We start from the raw sequence: 24,818 nt of genomic DNA on the forward strand, positions 1-24,818 counted from the left end.
TGAAACAAGTATTGTTGTTGTGTACAGTATTGATAAGGCAGATTTTTCTATTGATATTAAGTAAATGGAATGCAAAAGTAGGAGAAAAAACAAGAACAAGGCATCACTGGAAAATTTCATTTAAGATTGAGGAAAAGTGGGAGAAAGGATGTTGGAATTTGTCTTGAGAACAATTTCTTTTTTGCTTACCTTCAACAACATGAAAGAAGACTATACACATGGACTTCACCTAATGGCAAATAGAGAAACAGATAGATTTTACTGTGCCCACAGAAGATGGAGAAGTGCTATCAAAGCAACAAAAACACTACCTGGTGCAGACTATAGAGCAAATTATGAACTATTGACAGCTGATAGTAAACTGAATGGTTAAACAGACACAAAAAGATATTAATGATTTAAATCATAAATGGAGCATTTAAAGTAGAAGTTTGTAAGAAAGTAAAATTTTGTATAGGACAGGTAGTGTGGGAAGGAAACAAAATATATAATAATAGAATAAGCAAAGAAGAATCTAATTAAAATGACAAGAAAGAAAGTTTATAAATAGTTGTCAGAAGAAGCTATTCAAATATCAGAAAAATGGAAAAAAAAATTAAACTTCAGGGAAACTAAGAAAGGGTTGGACAGTTGAATGCAGATTTTCAGAGAGAGAGACTAAGAAAGATAAAGGAAAAACATCTAAATAAAATGTGCAGGGAAACTAAACAAAGTAACATTACAGGGAGAATAGAGATCTGTTTAGAAAGATAAATGAAGTTACAGGGAAGCTTATCCCTAGATTAGGGATAGTAAAATTTGGAAAAAAGTGGGAAAAAAAATGTACAGGATTTGTAGGAGAAAGATAACAATATTGAAGGAGAATTTGAAAATTTGCTGAGGAATCTATAATAATGTAAAGTGAACTGATATGAGTAATGGAACAGCTGCCAAAACCAAAAAAAAAAACTCCTGGAGCTTAGGGAGCGTCAGTGGAATTGCTAGGAGTAGCCGGGATAAAGTAGTGAAAATATTAACTGAAATTCGTCAACAGACTGTACTAGAGAATTTGAAAACATCAGTATTCATTCCAATTCCAAAAAAGTCAAATCCCAGAGCTGAAGAGAACTACAGAACAACCAATGGTTTAATTTCAATATAAGTAATGTTGCAAGTGATCCAAAAAAAGACAGAAACCACATGTGAATCAAGAAATGCCAGAAGATTTTAGGAGAGGTAGAGGAACTAGAGACCAGATAGTGAACATGACATGGTTTATGGAAAGAACAAGAGAACTGCAAAATGTATTTGTCTGTTTAGGAGCATCTAATTCTCTTAATCAGAGAACTGTATGACAACCAAGAAGCTTCAGTAAAAACAGTCCTCAACGAAACAGTGTTTGAGTGGAAAAAGGGATTATAATTATAGTGAATATATTATGAGAATGGCTGATTTAGACAAAGACCCAGCATAATCCTTTCCAATGTCATTAATGTGCTGAAGAATAATATACCAAGGAATGATCCCTAGGTTATACACTGGTCACCTTAAATCAGCCCTTAAATCACATTCTCCATATACTGCTTTTTGATAACTATTATCCAGGTTTGATTTATCATCCAAGTCCATATCCTCCAACTTATGCAACAGGATTCCATGCTGTATCCTGTCAAATTTGGGGAATAATATACCAAGGAATGATCCCTAGGGTTATACATTGGTCACCTTCCTTTATATCATAATTTAATTTACCAAGTCTTTTTCTCACTATGGCCCACAAATTTTCTGTTGGTTAATGTCAGAAGAGTTACCTGGCCACTGAAGCAATTAGATGTTATGATTTTTGAGGAACTCTTTCACTTTTTTTGAAGTGTGGCATGGAGTGAGATCCTGTTGAAAAACAAGTTCTTTGTCTAAGATGAAAAGCCAAACGGCTATTTTTTCTGGTGAGGTTGATAAGTAAAGGGGATAAAAGAGTTGCCTTGGTGTGGCATGAGACGTTTAGATCGTAGTTTTCGATCTTAGTTTCGCATACTGGCTGAAAAACAATAAGGGATTTTTATCCCCTTTACTTAAGTTCTTTGTCTTTCTGGATCTGTGGAGCCACTCTTTTCTCCAATATTTTTATGTATTGGTCACTTTTCATCATCCCGTCAACAAGCACAAGTGATCTTTGACTCAAATGTAAAACAACTCCAGAACATCTTTTTTAGCTGAGTGTTTAGGAGCTTGTTGAATGTGGGTAGGAGGAGATTTGTGAATATGGGTACTCACACTCCTTGAACAAAGAAATGGCTCTCATTTGAGAATACGACCTTCTTCCATTTCTCAACAATCTTTTGCCCATTGGAGCCTCTTTTTCTGCATAGCCTTCGTCAACAGTTGTTTCTTTTTTGGTCTGTGGCAGTCCTCCCTGCTTCCAACAATCTTTGATGGACTGTCATGTCAGAAACATTAATCCCAATAGTTGTCAAGTCACTATTTAAGTCTACAGTAAACAATCTTGGATTCATTTTATTTTTCCTAAACAATCTTGAGTAAATGTAGTTTTCCTTCATTGTCCATATTTTATTTTTCTGTCAGGAGAAAAGGTACCTGTCTCCCTAAACCTCTTTAAAATCACATTAACAGTATCCAAACCAACACTGCAGTCATTGCCAATTTGTCTTTGAGTCATGGATGTGTGCTGAGAAATAGTACATATTTTTGAATGCTTCATTGGAGATGTATCCATTTTATAGCTACACAAAAATGAAGAAAACACCACAAATATCAACTTGTTTACGCTATTAAAAACACACAACACTATTAATAAACATTGTGGAGATAGTTAAAACAGTTAAAAGGTGCAGCACTCAACCAAAATAGTGAACTAAGACCAAAACCGAAAATAGTAAACCAAAACTATTGTGAACTGAAACAAAAACCAAAAATTTGATGAAAATTCAGTTTGTTTGGATTAATTTGTTCGCTACTGTACTTGGCCACTTTCCAGGTCAGTACAGCATGATCACCGTCACCAAACAGAAGCAGAACAGTGACATCTTCAAATGAAATCTGCTAACAATATAATCAAGTCGAATACACTTTTTATTTATAGTTTTGGATTCCTTCAGTCACATACTGATTAAGGAGGTTGGTCTTGCAACAGCTTAATAAAAATTTGGCTTTATTCTTCTCATGAGATTTCACTGCTATCAGTCAATGTTTCTCATGATGATCACTCGTGCAGCATCTATCTCACAAAATATAGCTTCAAACTCACTACTACTACATGAAAATTATTACTAATATTGCAGTAATGGCTTTACCCTCCATGGATTCAAATCATCCAATATGATCAGAATCACATTCAACATCTCATTTACACAGAATACTAGTTAGTATATGCATCAGTGGGAACCAGGACTCACTAATACCAAGACAATAAACCCAACCCCTTTTTTTTTCCAACAGTCCTGGCATTTGTGTAGAAACATAGTAAGTTACCTCCAAGCATTTTTGTATACTCACCTCTGTAGTCTTCACTACTCAGGTGGACAACCTTCAGATCTCTGTTCATATCTAATGCTTCACTTATACAGACATCCATATACATACTTCATAAGTATAAACCAGATGAACGCACATATACAGACATCCATATACATACTTCATAAGTATAAACCAGATGAACGCACATCATTCATCTTTACATTATAATTACCTCCATGATTAAACATATTTGTAATATTAACACAGCAGCATAACCTAGTAACTCTAATGCACAGATTCTCACCATTCTTTCCATCAATCTTACGAAATTCCTTAATCTCCATATTTTCTTTCTTTTTCTTTTCCCCCTTTTTTTTTTTTTTTTTTGAATTTTTCATTTTTTTTTTCTTTACATAATCTGGAAACCCTGCTCTAGAGACTAAACATGGAATGTTTTCAAGACACTTCAGGCCTCCACTAAGTGGAATGATGATTTCATACTCAAAGATGAAATTCATCTCCAACCTAAAGATATCATAAGCATCTGTTCACAATGGAATTCAAACAGCCTGTTGATTAGAGAGCAGGATACACTAATCACTTAGGCGAACATCCCACCTTACAAAATAGTTAAAATATCTTGATTATCTTATTGTTCAACATCTTTTCATTCTATGCTTGATTTGATTAGGGTTTGAGTAACGTGGCAACTACCATAGTGATAATGAGTCAGTATTTCTAAGCTAATGATATGATCAGGAATACAACTGATGACAAAAAGCAGAATAACTGTATGCTTTTTTTTTTTTGCCTACCAACTGTGGTAGGCAAAAAATGATGTTAATAATGAATCATATAATGCATCAATAAGGAAAAACAAAATGCTTGGTTCAAGATTAAGTCATCAAACATATTAACTGATTGTCTTAAATTCAGTAAATTCCATGACATATCATCAGAGAATATCAATCACTAATGAGAAATTTAAAAAAAATTGAAAAGGAAGAAAAACTTTTGTTTAACATGGCCCTTCTCTTTATTTAGTTATGATCTCACCTTGAACTTGTGATATATCATATCCTGATGATCTTGGCTGCAAATGGCAACAAAAAAAAAAAAAGTAAACGTTTCTTTTCATAAGATATGCTAACTGTGCATAAACTTTATATTATATCAGTAGTACATTATAACCATGGTGAGCTAAAAAATTTAGCAGTAGTACTCATTTTCTCTCCCTGCAAATTCTACATTTTTTAAATCTTAGCTAGAAACAACTGCAAAGAAAAAATAAACAAATACATCATCAGTTACCTTGATGTATTTATTTGATATGTACCCTCAAGTGATGTATGGCTGCTATGACAGTACTCTGATTAAGTTTATATTATTACTAAATCTCCTATTAACCATTTTCCTCAAAATTAGTCTATTACTTGTCAGCCCTCCAATATTATGGTATCTAACTTTTCAATCTTCCAAGGTACTTCTGACTGAATCAATCCACTTAGATCTTGGTGTTTCTCTGGGTCTTTTACCTGCCATCGTGGCATCAAACCCCTGTTTTGCTAACCCTTCTTCTCTCCTATTCTTTGTAAGTAACTATACCACCTCACATTAGCTCTGCTCACACATTCTTGAATGCTAACATGTCAAGTTCCTTCCTAATATATTCATTCTTAACATGATTCTGCCATTGATGTCATATGATCATGCCTTTAATTTTTATCAGAACTCTGAAATTTTTGGTCTCTAATTTTTGATCAAGTGTTTTATTTTAACCCAACTCTCAGATCCATAACTTAAACAACTTTGAACATCATCTTGTATTTCTCTCTTATTATAAATTTATTCAACAGGCTCCCCACCATACCAGCTTTGCTTATTCTGTTGTCTATTTCAAAATTTAATTTGCCATCTTCAGTAAAAGCTGTGCTTAAATAGCTGAAATATTTTACTTGTTTTATAGGTTTTCCATTGAGAATGCAGCTGAAGTTTTCTATGTTTGTGCCTATTTTCACTGTTTTGGTCTTTTTTATTGCTGCTTTTTATGCTGTTATTCAATTTAGAAAATCCTGGAGACTAGATGGGTTTGGGAGTACAATATCATTTGCATAAAGCAAAGAGCTAGGTTTGATATCACCATTTCTAATATTAAGTTTAATGTCACTTTCTTTCATAATAAGATCCATACAGATGATACATAAGAATGGAGGTAAGGTGCATCCTTGTCATGCATCTGATTTTACACAAACCTTCTTCTTGTATTTCCTTTAATTCACAATGCTGACTTATTCATAAGTTATTTTCATGATAACTTATTCATAACTTATTTTAACACTCTTAACTATCGTTAATGCTCTCCCCGCCCCACTTTTCCCATAAAACCCTTCCCCAAAGAAGCGCCCTTAAGTATAATAATATATATATATATATATATATATATATTATTTTAGAAAAACCCGGGTTTTCAAAATTATTCTTCCTGCCTTGCGTCGAACACTCCCCCCACGTTTCCCCCACCCCTTTTCTTTAACAGCCTAACAGCAGAAGTATGGAGAATAAAGTCATCCTAGCATCTAAACAAGATGCTAGGATATGTACAAAATTTTCTTCCTCAATTATTCTGCTATAATTTCCTTTCAAATACACTTATAATGCCCTAAAAATTTCTTGAGTAAAAAAGCCAATATATTTAAAATAAGGGACACTCCTAAATGAAAGCAGGCTATAATAGCCATAAAACTAATAATAATTATTTTAACAGTTTTGCAACACCAAACAAACTAAATTATAAAAAGATGTTTATTAACTGGCTCGTATTTCGCTGGATTTCAAACAAGCATCTTCAAAGCAAACCACGTGCTACAACTTGCATGCCACAACGAGTAAGTGAAACTATTCAAATTGCAATGGACAAAAGATCTAAAGTCTTAATTCGGCATCCCTTAATGTTGTAAAAAAAAAAAAAGAAGGAGTATTATAGTTACGTAGGAGTTGATCTTAAGATAACAGCCTCCTAAATTTTTGCCATATTAACGCAACCTTACTTGTTCATGTTAAGAGAATTCTTCATAGCCATACTTATTGCTCTGTACATCTATAAGGTGCATGAGGCCAAGACTTTAGTGCACCATCCTCTTCTGTCCAGTGCTGCTTCTCTTGCTCTCTCCCAGCATGACCATCCTAGTTTGTTTTGTTCTTCGATTACCATCTGGCGCCATGTCATTTTGGGTCTTCCCTCTTCCTTTTACCATGAGGCACTCACGTCAATGCTATTCTTGTGTGTTCTGATGCATTCTCAATACATGGCTTATCCATATCCATCTGTGTTTCTTTATTGTAATGGTTTGGTTTTTGTTTTGTTGTATATTTCAATATTTGAGATTTTATTTGACCGGTAAATTTTGAAATTCTGCGAAGACATTTTGTTTGAAAGGCAACAGTTTTATTTTCTTGTTGTTTGGTTAATTTCCATGATTCACTTCCATAAAGCAGTACAGATTTAACAGTTGAATTAATATTTGCACCTTTAAGTTTGTTTTTATACTGGATGATTTCCAAATTTTCTGTAAAGTTTTAAATGGATAGCAAGGTTTTTTATTCTTATTGCAATGTCCTCATTGGTACTACCTTCCATGTTGACAGTTGCTCCGAGGTAATTAAAAGTGTTTGTCACTTCTACTTGATTTCCATTTATAAGGAGAAGCTTTGAGCAGTTAGTACTAATGTTATCATTTCCATTTGCTTTCTATTTTTTTAGATCTTGATTGCTTCCATGATTTCTTGCACTGTGATCTCTTCCATGATTTCTTGCACTGTGATCTCTTCCATGTTTACATGAAATTTAAATTCATTTAGTATCTCTTCAAAAGGGGACTCAATATTTTGATTTAAAGAATTATGTTTAACATTTAATATTTCTTCAAAGTTCTCTTTCCATCTTTCTTGGACTTCTTGCTCTTCAATTAGTAGTTCACCATCTTTAACCTGACATTCATTCTTCTGGTAGGTTCCTCCAAGTTGCTTTATAATTTTATAAACTTCTCCAAGATTTCCGGTATCATTCGCTCTCTAAGCATCTTCAGCCAACAGCTGATAGTAGTTTCTCTTGTCATTTCTAGTGGAGTGCTTCACCATCTTATATACTTCTTGGTATTGCTTCTGATATTCTTCACATAATCTTTCTGACTTCAAGTTATTTTCTCTTTTATCTTCCTCCTTTCTTCAATTAATTTAAATGTATTTCCTGTAATCCATTCTTTGTGTGACTTCCCACTTGCCACTCCTAAAATATCTTCTGCAGTTTTGTTGAAGACTTCTTTACACTTTTCCCAGTTGGCTTCAATCTTATTTTCCTTGTCATTTTCAGTTGATTCTTCCAAAACTGAGAATCTATTCCTCAGTTCATTGGTACATTTCTCTTTTGTTTTCTTTTAGTTTGTCAATGTTATATTTACTTATTCTTTCTTAGTTTTGAATTTCTTGCTAGCTTTAATTTAACTACTGCAATTAACAGAAAATGGTCTGAAGTTACATCAGCTCCTCTTTTGACCATTACATCTTGTCCGCTTGAAAGTATTACATATAACAATGTGATTGATCAAGTTTTTTGTTTTCGATAATGGGAGAGCTATGTTATTTTGTGAATTTCTTTAAGTTTGAAGATACTATCTCCTATGATGAGGTTATTTAATTCACAGAAGGATGTAAAAAGTTCTCCATTTTCATTTTGGTCACCACTCGCTTCATTTCCTATAGCACATTCATCTTCTGCTTTTCTTTATCCTACTTTAGAGTTCATGTCTTCCATCGAAATTAATGTCACTTTAGGAACTTTATCAATCGCATTTTGGAGTTGATCATAGAACTGGTATCTTCAGCATCATTTGTGGGTACATATGCTTGTACGACGGTCAATTTCATAAATCTGGAGAAAAATCTAGTTTAATTATTCAATTATTTACTGGGTTCAATTCCATCAGACTTTTTCTTGCTTTCTCACTTACAATCACTGCAACTCCTTTCTCATGTCTTTCATCATCTCCAGAATACAATATGCAGTGTTTGTCAGTTGTTCTTATCTCCCCAAAGCCTGTCCATCTTGATTCAGTAATTCCTAAGATATCAATACCATATTTACTATCTCATTGACTATCTGCCTAGTTTTTCCAATTTTGATACCTTGTGCAAATGTTCCTTGTTCCGATTTTAAGTTTAGTTTGAGGCCGATTGACTGACTGCATCCACAAGTGAGGTTCCATAAAGCTTGGCCCCAGATGCATCATAGTTGTTGTCTCCTCTCCAAAGTTTTGTAAATATTCATCTGTCAAGGGGCCATGGGTTATAGCACTCTGCACCAAAGGATTTCTTGCTTCACTCATGATTTCTGTAATCAGGGATTTTTTACAAGGATGGGTAATTAACCCATCGCACAACCTTTTTCTTTTACCCAGGCTTAGGACCGGCATAGGGCCGAGCATAAGCTCCGCCTATGGCAGAGTTTTCATAGCCATGGCTGAGTCTAAAAATAATTTTTCTGATCTGTAATGACCTCTAAATAGCATATTGAGTTTCTTACATCTAATCCTGTATGAAGGGGGTGTCCAAAGCATGGTCTACCAGTCCAGAAGTCCAGTTATCATAATAATGATAACAAAAGTTCTTTTTATGTTTTCTAAGGCAGATGTTAACAGATCTTCCTGTCTGTCCATATTAAGCTATGTCAGAGGGAACCTCATACACTCCACAATATACTAGAGGATAGAGAGCAGGCCAAAGTTGCTAATTTGACATGTCGTTTAAATGTGGTGTGAAAGTTATAATTTATTAGTACTCTGGCTATCTTTTCAGATGTACCTCAGAATATGTATTTTGTTCTTGCGTGGTGGGGAAGTAGAAGGGTCATGTAGTGTTTCATCTATTTTGTAGGACCAGTAGCCAGTGCACAAGAAAGTATGGTGAAGATAGTTTAGTTCTGTGGACACAGCTGCATCATTAGAACAAACAGCCTTAGGTGTAAGTGTTTTAAGAATTCCATACTGCTGGACTGGATGAGGATGTGATTATTGATGTAGACATCTTCCTGTATGTGTTGGCTTTCTATAAATGGAAAACATATCCTGGAATGTATAAAGTTCCTAATGGCTGTCCATAGCCTACTACTACAGACAGACAGAAAGATCTATTAACATCTACCTCAAGAACATAAAAAATACATTTGCTACTACTATTACAGCGAGTCTGGGCGGCAGATCATGTTTTGAATACACCTACATGTGATAAAATGGAAAAAAAAAAAAAAATAAATAATGTGCAATATATCACAGATCAGAAAGACTATTTTTTGTGAGCAATGGCTATGAAGCATTCTCCTAACCTTGACCAGTATGGCTGCTTTAATTTGCCAAAAATTTGGGAGACTGTTATCCTAAGGTAAACTCCTATGCAACTGTAACACTACGTGTTTACACTGGAGGATACTGCATTAGGACTTGAGATCTTTTGTCTATTACAATTTGAATAGTTTCACTTACTCATTGTTGCATATAAACTGTAATAACATGTTGCTTGCTTTGAAATCTAGCTAAATATCAGCCAGTAAATCTTTTTATAATTTAGTTGTTTGTTGTTGAAATACCATTAAAAATAAGTTATGAATAACATCCAACATCTAAGCTTGTCAATTAGGCTTACAACTTAAGTATAGACTATATATTGCTCTGCATGTTCCATTTACTTCATATAATTGTAACGTTTTTAAAAGCTTTTCTCTGGGCACCTTGTCATATAGTTATTTCATATAGTTTCACTTCAGATAGTTATCTGAAGTGAAAATCTGATCTTCACAGCTTTTATTTAGCCTGAACCCAGCTTGTTATTCTCCATGTTTTTCTTCCACAATTTTTCTCAGCCTAATCTCAAGGTTATGCTTTGCATAAATCTTACCTGAAACACTTATTAGAGAAATTCCTCTTAATTCTCACATTCAGCTTTATTCCATTTTTATGCGAGTTTGACTCCAGTCATCTAGATTCAACCATCTGACCAGGCCATGTGAATTATGCAGTGTAACCATTGCAAAACTTTTATGCCTGCATATTTGAATATTTCTGGTTGAATAACATCTACTCCAGCAGCCTTTCCACATTTCAGGCTTTTGATCTACCTCAAATACTGATATACACTCCTGTTTGCATTCCTCTTCAGTGCTTGTTTCTTTGTTTCTAGATTCTTATCTGCAGTGTCATCTCACCTTTACCATTTTTGATTTCTTTTACATCACTCTTACATTTCTAAGGATTTTCAATAGCCTCCAGAACATCTTTCCACTTTCCTGATATTCATCTTGTAAATAAATAAATAAATAAATATATATATATTCTAAATATATTGATCCCATGCACAAAATGAAGGAGCATCCATAGCACAGGGGTGGCCAGATTACCTAGCCAAAGAGCTACACAGGTTGTTTTTTCAGATGTTTGAGATCTACAAGACATTGTCTAAAAAATTTAATTATTAAAAACAAATTTAAATACAGATTTATATTCTATTTAAATGTTAAACAGACTATATAAAATAATCTAATATTAAATATACACGTATAAAAATGTCTGTGGAAAATGTTATATATTCGTATATATAATGTTATATATTCGTATATATAATGTTATATATACAGTATGTATCATGAATTTCAGTCTTTTATGATAAACGCAATAAAATCTAAAATTGCTTCAAGAGCCATAGCAAACAACTTCGCACATTGCATGCAGCTTGCAAATTGCAGTTTGGCCATGAAATTTATTGACATTTTTCTTGAAGAATTGGAGGTTGTTGTTTGGGAACACTTCACAAGAAAGGTTGTCCCAGAAACCAGGGATAGATGGAATAAAAAATGAAAGGAGGAGAAGGAAGTTCAGGATGTTTGCAGTTGTACTGAAACTGCATTGTGAGAAGCTGTTGCTCTTGTTTTAACAGGCCCAACAGAAAGTGGAGAAATGATGGCTGCCAGTTCAGTGAAGCAGTGATCATGGCAGTACCTGTTGTAAAGGCAACACAGAGCTGAAACAATGCATATGTGAGACAGAGGTTGAAGTGAGTCTGTAAGGAAGAGATCTTCTACGAGTTGCTCTCCTCTGGACAGCACTGAGAATTTTTAGGGACATTTCAGGTGGTTGAAAAATAGCATCTCCTGAAAAGAAAATAATGCTAGGGTATTTTAGAGCTGAGAAAGGCTGATATAATGTGTTTATGCCAGGAGAGATTGGAAATAAATCCATCAAATGAGTGAGAAATCTGATACTGTCTAGAAGTATAGTGAATGTAAGGAAAGACAAGCTAAGATCCCTTTTGCAAGGGAAAAAGGCAGGATTGCATTTTGGTGGCATTGAAAGTGACCACGTTATCCTCACCACACTGAAGGATGGTATATGGAGATCAGCGTTTAAGCACTGCTTGAAGATGATCTTGATTGGGATGTCTGTGCACTTTATGGTTTCATGCATAGGATGGAGTGTATTATCACCTACAAAGCTGTGGATAGGATTACTGGTTATTGAAAGGTCATTTATATATAGAAGAATGGGGGGTAGATGACAGAACATCCACCATGACATGCAGTGAATGACTAAAGAGAAACCTGACTACCCAATTACACAGGTGGCAGATAGACCAAAGAATGACAATTTGATCGTAGCAGTCCTCAATACCAAGCATGATCCAAAACTCTGGAAATGCCATCAGCTAACAGTACATGGTTCTCCAAACCCTTCCACAGCATGTGTCCAGTTGTGGGTGATGTGCACTAAGAGATCAGCTATGGCTCTAGATTCTCAGAATTGTCAATTAGTCTAGAAAACATTGAATATATGCTTGATTCCATATATCTCTAAGTATGTTTGGCATGGAAAAAGGTGAGTGACAGAAACCAGAACCAAAAATAATATAATATCTGAAAAGAAATTATATTCTTATTTTAATCCTATATCCAGGCATAATATGACTTATCTACTTGTATATATAGAAGCTGTTCACATCAATTGCCTTAGCATCCGATAATGCAAAAGCATTAGAAAGGGTCACTAATCAGACTGGTTTCAACCTTTTAGGTCTCAGTGACAGCCAGCCCAAAGAAAATACCAAGGTTAAATCAATAGAAAGTCATATATTATTTACACAAATAAAAATAAGATGTATCATCTTATTATTAAATACTCAGAATGACAGTCTTGGAAAGTTTTTCTGCTTGCTTACATATTATACTTGACAAGAAATCATATTCTTGTTTAAATCATATCCCATAATCATCCTTACTACAATGCTTTTTCATTATGCACATACCAGCCACTGAATTAGAAACCATTACGTAGATAGAGGTCAACATCACTTGCTTAACATATATGCAAAATACTTAGTCACGCACATCACCACATGTTCTAAGCAATTATTTAAGAATGCTGCTGGTCAGTAATCATCAATAGCATTAATCATGATGCACATGAAGGCACTTTCAGTATGAGGAGTGCATATGAGATAAATGCAAAGGCCTTAATGTAAAAAGTTGGGGGGGGGGGGTTGAGACAGCCTTCCCGTGCTCCGTAGTGTTACCTTATGGTACATTGCTGGTGCTTCAGACAAAAGAAGCCTCAGAGATGAATCACAGGTAACATGAAGTTAATGTCTCAAACAAAGCGTCCAAAGGTACCAAGCCTCTTGGACCACTTACAGCAACTATGATGAATAAACTTAAAAAGCTAAATGCCAGCTCGATTGTCGCCTGAAATTACAAGGATCACGTTGCTTGTTTGGGTGGAGGGTAAGCTTCGAAAAATAAGTTACAGTCTCCTAAACAACACTCTCTCAAGATATGTTCCTTGAACATAGAACGACTATCCAAAGCCAAAGTCATTGGCAAAATAGCCAAAGACAAAGCAATTGACATCTTCTCTCCAGGAAACCAATGTGCCTGACACAGCCCTCATTAGACGAAAGATCCCAGGCCTAATTCTCGTGTCAACTGCCACCCCAAGCATGGCCTAGTAACTTACATCTGGCCTGGCCTCAAGGACATAACATTTAACATAACTTTAACCCAAAGTTTACCTAATGCAGAATACTCCATAGGTATTAAAGTTCAAAATATCATCATCTACAATGTCTACAAACCACCATCACAATCCTGGCCTGATCAGATGGACTGACCACCACCACCTCACCCTGCTATCTATGTTGGTGACTTCAACTCTCATCACACCATGTGGGGCTATTCCTCTTACAACTGGGATGGTAATAATCTAGTTAACTGGATGGATACATATAAAATGTATTTGATTTACGATGCCAAGCAGGAAGGCACTCTCCACTCAGCCAGATGGAACAGAACCTACACCCCAGATCTCAGGTCCAACTGGAATGCATTTCAGAAACAAATCGAGCAAATCATTAGAGCAATTCCATCTACCCCTAATTGCTATCCAAGATTTGTCAAACTAATCAAAACTGCAGCCAAAGCCTCTATTCACAGAGGCTACAAAAAACAATACATCCCATGCTGGAGTAGAGAAACTGAGGAACTTTTAGTGCCAAATATGAAGAGACTGAAGACCCAACTATTGCTAAGGAGCTCATAGCAACGCTGGATAAAAACAGAAAGGAAATATGGATCTCAACCATCCATGAACTCAATTTCACCACATCTAGCCAGAAAAGCTGGTCACTTCTGAGAAAATTAGGTGGGGCAGAACTAACCACACAAAACAACAGAGATAACTTCTGATCAAATGGCTAATCATTTATTGAAAATCTCCAAGATATCTCCCAGCTCTATCAGGAAAATTACTGTTCAATCTTCCATCAAACAAATCCTAAAGATGGGCCCTGAGCTTCCTGAACTTGTACACCCAGTATCTCGGGAAGAGGTACAGGTAGCCTTAAAACTCACCAAGAATGTCAAGGCTGCAGGAGTGGATGGTATCCTCCCAATTTTTTAAAACATCTCGGTCAACAAGGCCAAATATGGCTGGCCACCCTTTTCTCAAAAATTATAATGACTGGAAAACTACCAAATCTGTGACAGGAAGCCAAAATAATTGCTGTGTCCAAACCTAGCAAAGATCCAAATGATGTCAAATATCTATGACCCATCTCCTTGCTTTGCTCCACCTTTAAGCTCTTTGAAAGAATTCTCCTTCAAAGAATTTCACCACTCATCGAAAGAGCACTCTCGATTGAACAAGATAGCTTCAGGCCAGGAAGAAGTTGCTGTGACCATGTCCTGGCCCTGACAACACACATTGAAGCAGGCTTCCAGAAGAAACTTAAATCCAGAGCCACCTTCATTGACCTAACATCAGTTTATAACACAGTCTGGATCAGAGGCCTCTTCCTAAAGCTAGAATATTATAAGGTGCAAAAAAACTTTCCAGCTTTTTGAATCCATTCTCTCCAACAGAAAGATTCGGGTCCATATTGGCAGAAAAAAGAGCAGGCCCAGATTCCTTCACAACGGACTCCCACAGGGTTCTGTGTTATCCCCTTTACTCTTTAACATCTACGTGTACGACTTATCACATACCAGCTCAAGCAAGTATATGTACGCTGATGACCTAGCGATCCTACATCAATCTACCTCCTTTGCCAACCTGGAATCAACCTTGAACATCCTGGAAGAGTACTTCAAGCAGTGGTACTTGAAGCCAAATTCAACAAAAACTGTGTCCACAGTATTTCACCTGAACAATGCAGAGGTGAAAAGACACCTCAACCTTTCTCTCTGTGGAGAAATGGTAGAACACAAGCCTCACCCGAAATACCTTGGCGTGAGCCTGGACAGAAGCCTAACCTATAAAAGGCACATCACCAACCTGTCCAACAAAATTAAAACAAGAAACAATATCATTTCAAGGCTTGCTTGCTGGAACAACCTGGTTTTGTGGTGCTGAAGTCCTAAGGTCGTCTGCACTAGCCCTCACATTCTCTGCAGCAGAATATTGCGCCCCTGTCTGGGAAAGAAGTGCACATACTAACATTATAGACACCAGCAAAACTCTATCATATGCACGATTACTGGGACAGTGAGAAGCACCTCTCTCTCTCTCTCTCCTGGCTGCCTGTCCTATCTAACATTGCTCCACAAAACATACGGAGAAGATAAGCCTCAATTAAAGAATTTAATAAAGCAATGAGCAACCCACTCCTGCCCCTGCACCAGACTCTCATAAATCCACCTAGGCTTTGCCTAAAATCCAGAAAGCCTTTCTGGTCCATGGACAAACTCTCTTCAGCTGCCCTGCCATCAACACCTGACATATGGAGAGAATACTGGTCCAACAATCTCCCAACAAACAGCTTCCTGGTAGAAGATCCCTGTGCTCTGCAGCCTGGTTTTGCTCTTCCTAGGAAGATTTGGTCATCAATCAACAGGATCAGAACTAACCAGGGCAGATGTGGCTACCTACTACATAAATGGAGGCTGTCAGACCACCCTTATTGTGAGTGTTCTCCCATGGCTCAGACGATTACTCATATTGTGAACTACTACCCAAGGTGCCAATTTCACAGTGGTGGCCTACAGGACATTCACAAGGTGATGGATGAGGCTTTGGATGGGCTTTCCAGACTGGACATTGACCTGTAGCTGTTCTGTATTCCTTTTTCCATAAGAATAAATAAATAAATAAATGTAAAAAGCAATCATAATTTAGGTAAAAAGGTTAAAATAAGAAAATATAAAATGCCTCAACTGTTATCTATTAAAAAATTAAACCAATAATCTCATAGCACCATTATCTAGTCATCATCATATATAAACAGAGCAGTATATTGTAAGAGAGCATATTAACTATATAATAATTTTTGACTAAACCCTACAAAATGCCATCCCATATTCCTTCTCTGCAGCTAAAATCTTCCAGAGAGGAGGAATCCGAAACCATTCTGGTATCTTTCCCTGTGATAATTTTAGTTGCCCTGGTTCTCATTCAGTCTACTGTCAAATTCTCATAGTCACCTTTCTAAAAGCACACCTCCATACTCACTCAAGTACAACTCATACTTTGCAGAGATATCTCTTCTGCCATATGATTTATGATGCTGCTTCTCAGATCATTTGTTCCAACTAGCACTGCCTCTGCACCCCACTACATAGTCAGGGTAATATTCTCAAACATACTCAAAGCAAGCACTCCTGGTGTAACTTTTATCTTGCAGATTCAAAATCACAAAATCATCATACAAGAGTTTTTACTATTGTACCTTGCACATCAGTTTTCAAAATAGTTGAACATCAACCTAAAATAATGAGTATGAAGTGAACAGACAGCATCAACAACTGTTATGAAATTTATTTGAAGCAATTACAGATTACAAATTATGGCATTTTTTCAAATTTGTAATCTACGATTGCTTATAACATACACATATGAAATATGTTTGACTATGCTGACAGAAGATTTCTGAATAGTTTACATTGGATAGAATTTACTTTAACAACACTTCTGACAATGAAACACTGATGCACCTGACTGATGAATAAAGAACAAGAACTTCATGAATCTGTAGATGAGAGAACTTTATATTGTACTATGTCATAACCAAGGATGATACCTTGGATTTATGATTACAGCTGTTATCCACAAACAAAGATTCAGCCATCCCAATGAATGGAAAACATCACACTCATCAGGGCTGGAAAAAGAAAGCCCTAGTTCAATGTAAAGCAAAACATGTGCTTTTTTTTTTTTTTAATTGATAGCATTCTTCACTATGAAATAAGTTCCATGAAAATTTTAAAAGATGAGGCTCCATCAGAAAAAAACAGCAGGAAATGTGATATATGCAAAATTAACTCTTGCACTGTAACAATACAGTGGTATAATCAGCATTCACAATACAAGGGGTTAAATTTTTGATCTTCCCTCACAAATTTTATCCTCTTGACTGGCACTCTTCAACTCTGTCTTTTTAAAATAACAATCATCATTAAAAGAAATATAATCTAATTAAGCGAATAGAGGTGCCTACACAGCTTTGTGATAACTTCCAGAAAGTTTCAGTGGAAAACAAGATATGAGTTTGATTCTGGTCAATGACTAGCAGGAACTTTTTTTTAATCTAGTATTTTTTTTTTCCCCAGCCAGTCCCTGAGTTAGTCAATATTTGAAGTGGGGCAGTGTTTCTTTTTCCCAAAGGCTTCAGGTTCTGACCTTGCAATGCAGAAAAATCACTCATGAAATGCAGACAATATACATACATATAATCCAAGTTAGGATTAAGAACACAAGATGGAAACAATTATCTAATATATTCTCCATGCCTTGCATCTAGAATGCTAAAAGTAATGCATTCAGCTGATGCAATGGAGACCCAGTAGCTTACCAATTTCTAAATGTTAGAACTAACAGATGGCACCTACATTCTCTGGGAGAAATGAACAGACATAAGATTTCTTATTTCAAGTAGACACCATTATGTGACAAAGGCAATATTAAAAAAAATTCCTTAACTCAATACAGGAACAATTTTTAAAAACATGTAGATGAAATGCAAGGAATAGTGCATCCAAATAAACTGTCTTCAAATCACATTTTTATTTACAATATAGAGTAACAGAATTATTTTCTGTGATACACTTCTAAGTTCAAAACTGGTCCAAATATATACCAAAGTCTGAGTATCAATATGAAATTGAAATGCAAGTCTAAAGGTCAATATGGTGTTTTTTTTTTTTTTTTCTGCAACAATATCCCCCACCACCACAATAGATTGTCTGGTGTTCTCAGTGTATGTCTCTCCAATTATTTATTGGAAACTGTTATATATATATATATATATATATATATATATATATATATGTATGCACCTGGATTATTGTGCACAGATTTGGTCTCCTGGGTTCCAAGAAGCTGTGGAAAGAGTGCAAAGAAGAGTTACAAAGATTATATCCAGATTATGGGATTTGATTATGGCAGATTGTGAGTATGTGGATTACAGACTCTGGTTAACAAGAGAAAGAGAGGTGATATGATAGAGGTGTATGAACTTATGAATGGGTGTTATAGGACACTGTTCTGATGGAATTTTTCATTATATGGAAGATGGGGAAAAAACAAGGGGGGCATCCATGAAAGTTAATTATTATTATGTGACACCTCCAAGGAGTTCAAAGACTCATCAAAGGATGAGTCTTTGGACTGATGAATTTGGAATGAATAAGTTAAGTTTGTTCGCAGTCAAGAAAGGGATAGGAGCTAGGTTTTTCTCTAACAGAGCAGTGAATGAATGGAATAGTTTACCTTCAGGAGTAGTGAGTACATCTAATATGAATGAATGAATTCAAGGGAAGGTATGACAGTGGTTTGGGTGATTTATGAGCCATATAAACTGATAACCTCTTACCAGTTCATACAGCCTCTCTCAATAAGTCCTTGACCCCCTTGAAGTATCAGATAATAATAATTACTAACTATCAGTACCTTATTAGTGCAGCAACAAACATTTCAAACTTCTAATGCATAACAGATGTTGAAGTGAAAAATTTTAATATCACTGTTTGCCTTATCATCATTTACTAGTAAAACAGATAATTACACTAATAATCAATTCATTTATTACTGTTGTATTTTAGCAGTATTCTTGACCCTAATCCTATTTCAGAATCAGCTACAACTAAAAACAAAACAAAAATTAAGTGACATTAATTATACTCCACAACTTCTTACTGAGCAAAAATTATTTGACAAATTATCTTATTTTGTTTTTATTTCCCTTACCTTATAACATATAACAATCAAACATTCTAGACTAACTTTGTTTTAAAATATCACTGAATTTCAATTTATGTACAATTCTAATAGCACCTCATGTCCATGAATGTATTTGTAAACATGACATATCATTTTAGTAGTTGCATTCATTACTTCTATAGGCACTACTGTAATAATAGATACCACTAAGAAGGATACTTTTAATATAATCCCAAAGAAGAATCCACTACCACTACTTTGAGAATTTACTATGAGAAATCTCTTACTCTATTCATAAGTATTTTTATGATTCTTCTACTTCAAGAGGTACATGTTACCTTTCATATGAATATAATCTTTAAAGAGAGCCATTTGCATTTATTTTATCACAATAGCATTGCATTAAATACATGGATGGGATGAAAAAATGAACTTTCCTGAAACTGAACACAACATTCTTCTCTTATGCAACACTAAGAGCTTCCGTTGCTCAGTTGGTATAGCCCTGTGGTTGGAAAGACCTGGGTTCTATTCCTGTCCATGATGGGAGGAACCTTTATCTGGTCTCTATCAACTAAACGTGAGTTAGCTGGTCTCACATAAAAGTAGGAGTTTTTCCATCTGGAAACTCATGTTTTTCATCCCTCAGAACAGGCAAACCAGCCCCATAAACACACACGTAATTTATAGTAATAAATATATACACACTTAATCCCTCATTAGGAGGGCTCAACTGTCTTCCCTCAAGGGATTGGGGGGGGGCATAAAAATCTCATTATTATTTTATGTAACAATTTCTTTGAAGAAAATTTAGTGGGATACAACCAAAATGTTTTGCTGCAAATGTTTTTAATAGCATTTATAAAAAAAATTTAAAAAAATATTTTACAGATACTGTTATACTAATAATGAAGAAAGTATGAAAAGATATGCCATAGAATCAGCGAGGCACTAACAGAGGTGAGTCAGATATTTATTCTGCTTGGCTTCCTCATGAGTTCACCTAGCCATCTGAATCAGTTTTGAATGACAATATTTCCTTCTTGATATGATTTGAGATATAATAAGGAAATAATTTTACATGAACATCAATCTGTAATAAAGTATGAGAAATGATGCTTTCTTTCCTCTTTATTTTGATTCATAAAAAAATACAAAACTTATCTACCTCTGATTTGTGGGTAATAACTGGGTTCATCAGATGTAGCTGCAGCAATAAACATTTAACTAGAAAATAATTTGTAGCTACTAGATATCATTATCTCTAATGCATAGCTAATACCTTGTTTGTCTGCTTGTTTCTTTTTCTTGTGGGGGGGGGGGGAATGTCACAGCTGTGAAGATATGCAGAATTTGAGGACTAAAATAACTGCAAGCTACATATAAACAGAGGTGAAATTATCAGAAAGATTTCTGTGGAATTTACTGCAAATTCCATTCATATTCAATGGCATTTTATTTTGTTTACGATTTAACAAGATGTAATTATCGTTTCATCAGTGGTATACTACTACTACAGTACTTCTTGTAGTAGTAGTATACCACTACTACAAGTCTGTACCAAATAAAAAATAATTAAGTCATTTTGGATTGGACATCATGGATAACATTAATGTTGAGATGTTCAGAGATTTCATTTTAACTATTTTATATTGACTACAAGTTGTCGGCTATATTATGCACGCATGATGTCCTGACTGTACAGATCATATGTGCATCCTTATACTGATTGTATACAATCAGCACATGGATGATAGTCAGTCACGTCAAAAATAAAAACGCGTGTGGTTATTCGGTGGTCAACTTCTTTTTATTTAGTTAGTTTTTTTTATTTTTTGCAAATAATTCCTTGAAACAAATTACGAGCAGAAAGCTCATTTGTGCAATTTCTTATATAATTTTTTTTACCAAGAGTACTCCGAATAAAAATGAAATAATATAATAAAGCAATCTATAGTTATCATTAAAATAGCGAAGCTTACTTGAACTCAAATATTTACACAAATTCAAACTAGACATATCCACTGTCAAGGGTGAAGGGGAAAGGAATTCTGTGTAAACACTTCCTACTAGATGTAGGGTTTGCACTTCTTATACATGTGTAATTTTACTACACCAAAATGTGGTAATATCGTTCCTCCCTCATCTATATCTGTTTTACTTGATAACATTTATATTCCGTTTCACATATGGAGGTTGTCAGTTTTTACTACACTAAAAAATGGTTTTTAAACTTACCGGTAATGAACGCCTATCGCACACCGGGTTCATTCAAATCATCTCGAATAAAGACGTTAGAGATAACAACGTGCACAAATTTCAGCAGCACTATATATTTTTATTTACTTTCAGAATTGTAATTTAAAGACAGATCGCTGTCATTCACTGGAAGTAGAACCCGCAGAAACCGATGTCATTTCCTTTTGTAATTACATTTAACTAATACCTATGCATTTATAAGTCGCCATGTGATATGCAAACGAAATCAGTAATCAAGAGGCCACACTGAAGCACGCGTCAATAACAATTTCTATATCTGAAGAAGTACGCAGTCAAAAATCACATGAATACACACCACACCTGTAAAAGTTGGTCGCCATTACAACGCGCTTAGTTAACAGCGCCATCATTTCCCCGCTGTGTGCTACGTGAACTACAAAAATAATAATAGATGCTTTTTGGACAAAAATCGCACAAGACTAACTAAAAGCACTAATGCTAAAGTTGCTTGACTATCCATTCTCGTCATAAGCATATTTGCTGATAACGAGAATAAAAAAAAGCAAAGACTAAACTAAATACTAATGTATCTCTATATGCAAAGAGTGAACCAGTGTGCTTATAGTAATCATGATTGTGTTATAAAATCGAATCTTTCAATTTTGGAAAGAAACGAGATTCGGAACACTTGTTATCAGAGGGACTGTAATATGTATTCCGCTGGAAGGATTCAAAGCACGAAATGAGGTCCCACTTTAAGGCTGTAAGAAAGCGTTTGTGCACTGCAATGAGTGAAAAGGAGATTTAGAAAATACATTATTAGACCACTGAATTAGACCATTGAATATTGGTTGGAATTACGTACGGGCGACGCCACAACTAAGGCTAGGTCACTTATCATATGTATTAATTTGTGTGTGTGTGTGTGTGTGTGTGTGTGTGTGTGTGTGTGTGTGTGTGTGTGTGTGTGTGTGTGTGTGTGTGTGTGTGTGTGTGTGTGTGTGTGTGTGTGTGTGTGTGTGTGTGTGTGTGTGTGTGTGTGTGTGTGTGTGTGTGTGTGTGTGTGTGTGTGTGTGTGTGTGTGTGTGTGTGTGTGTGTGTGTGTGTGTGTGTGTGTGTGTGTGTGTGTGTGTGTGTGTGTGTGTGTGTGTGTGTGTGTGTGTGTGTGTGTGTGTGTGTGTGTGTGTGTGTGTGTGTGTGTGTGTGTGTGTGTGTGTGTGTGTGTGTGTGTGTGTGTGTGTGTGTGTGTGTGTGTGAGTGTGTGTGCGTACGTGCGTGCGTGTGTGTCACTGGTCACCTTAAATCTGGTAGATTCACATCCATCGTATACAACTTTCTGATACTGTCTGTCAACCATCCACCGATCTAAGTCAAGAGTTTAATATTCCATTCCCATATTCTACAGTTTATGTAACAACCTTTCGTGTGGTATCGTATTAAATGCCACACAAAAGCCAAGATTATAATAGTGTATCGATTCCCTTTCTCCAACTCGGCCGTAATATTGTTATAAAATATGAGCAATTTGCTAAAAGATGACCGTTCCTTAGTAAACCCTTGCAAAGTATAGCTTGTTTGTCTACCCAGTTCTGTATGCGAGTTCTTACCAACTTTTCAAAAATCTTCACTACCACGCCATACTCTCCTCCCTAGATGATAATTTAATCACTGCTGGTCCTGGGCGAGCTTTCTGTCATTAGAGATGAAGATAAATTTGGCTGCCTACTAATCTTCAAAATCTGTTTAGAGCTAAAAGGTCTCGTATGCTGCCTTTTAGGAATAAATGCGTTAGTTAATTCATATAAATAAATAAATCCTTTAAACCAAAACGGAGAAGGAAAGGCTGTTTTAGCCCTAACCTTTGGATACTGGTGAGAAGTCAATCTTCACCGTTAACCATTTAGAGTTATCTGAACCAAAATATGACCTGAGTTGTGGGATTAAAAACGAAATCCTTTTGGAGGAAATAGCCCTACCTGCCCGTGATAGAAGTCAATTAACTAAGCAACCACTCGAAAATAAGCTTAGATAAGTTCTTCTAGTGATCAGACTCAATTATAATATATTTGTCGACCAGAGGAACTCTTCGCTTCATGCGGACTAGATTTATTGTTACAAGTATCATTTTCAATGGGCAGAAAATTCCTTATTGCTGAATTAATTTATTTAAGCATTCTTTAAAATACCTCTATTACGAGGTCTGCATTATTCACCCAATCATCTGTTCCAATCATTCGCTCATAGCCCTTTTATCTAGAATTGGTCAAATAACAGAATAATTCTTTGGAATTTTCCTTGACATGCAGTTCTTGTGTCCTCTCAAATGCTAATTTTTTTCCTTTTTATGACACTAGTCACTCTTCTGGTGTTCCCTTTACAGTTCTCATATAACTGTACTTCACTTTTCGCTTTATATATTTTCCACAACCTGTTTATCACTTACAATTCATGCATGAATTCCTAAGTCATCCATATTACTTCAAACCTCTTTAGCATATTGTGTTTATACAACAGGGCTGGTTGTGGGAGGACTAGGGGACATCCATGGAAACTGGGCAAAAGTGTGGTTAGTAAAGGTGTTAGAGCTGGGTTCTTTACTTTTAGAGTAGTGAATGAGTGGAATGCGCTCCCTGAGTCTGTAGTGGATGCTGTGACAGTGAATGAGTTTAAGGCGAGGTATGATAGATACTATATGAATGTCAGATAGTTGTGATGAATATGATTTGGGGCCTCCCTCGATGAGTCTAATGACTCCCTGGAGTTTCCCGTAATAATAATAATAATAATAATAATAATATATTTCTCCAAAATTGCAGAAAATTGCAATTTTCAAAACGTGTTCTCTTAATTAATTGTGTCAATGATGATTTCTCTTACCTAACATCTCCAAATATTCACTTAATATTCACGATGCCAGTCTCAAATATTTTAACCCGGATCATCCCTCAGTACAACAGAGTCGTTAAAAATAATTGAGTTTGACTCTTAAAAATGAATTTGTGATATTCACTTTCACATGTGTAATAATAAAATATAAAAATGAATCAAAAATGCATTCATATTACATTGTAACGAACGTTTCTATCTTCCTGAGGTGTGGAAACAGCGACTCTCTCGCTGATCATAAGAACTGAACATCGTAAAGGTTTCATGTGGAAGTTTTCCGATGAACAAGTACTTTTTAGAATCGATTTTTGGCATAGAAAATGGCAAAGGACATGATGTAACACGTTTTTACAATGAATCACTTTTCACACGCCACAATCTTTGAAATAAAGGGAGAATATCCAAGTCACCAGGTTCTACTCTTACGTATTACTAAATGTATTAATGTCATCAACCGATGAACTCGGATTTTTTTTTTTTTCTATCACACGTAAATTTTGAATCTCCTTTTATCTG

The sequence above is a fragment of the Typopeltis vanoorti genome, chromosome 14, assembly GCF_054136105.1.
Source record: "Typopeltis vanoorti isolate ZY-2024b chromosome 14, IOZ_Tvanoo_1.0, whole genome shotgun sequence".
In the NCBI taxonomy this organism is placed as follows: domain Eukaryota; kingdom Metazoa; phylum Arthropoda; class Arachnida; order Uropygi; family Thelyphonidae; genus Typopeltis; species Typopeltis vanoorti.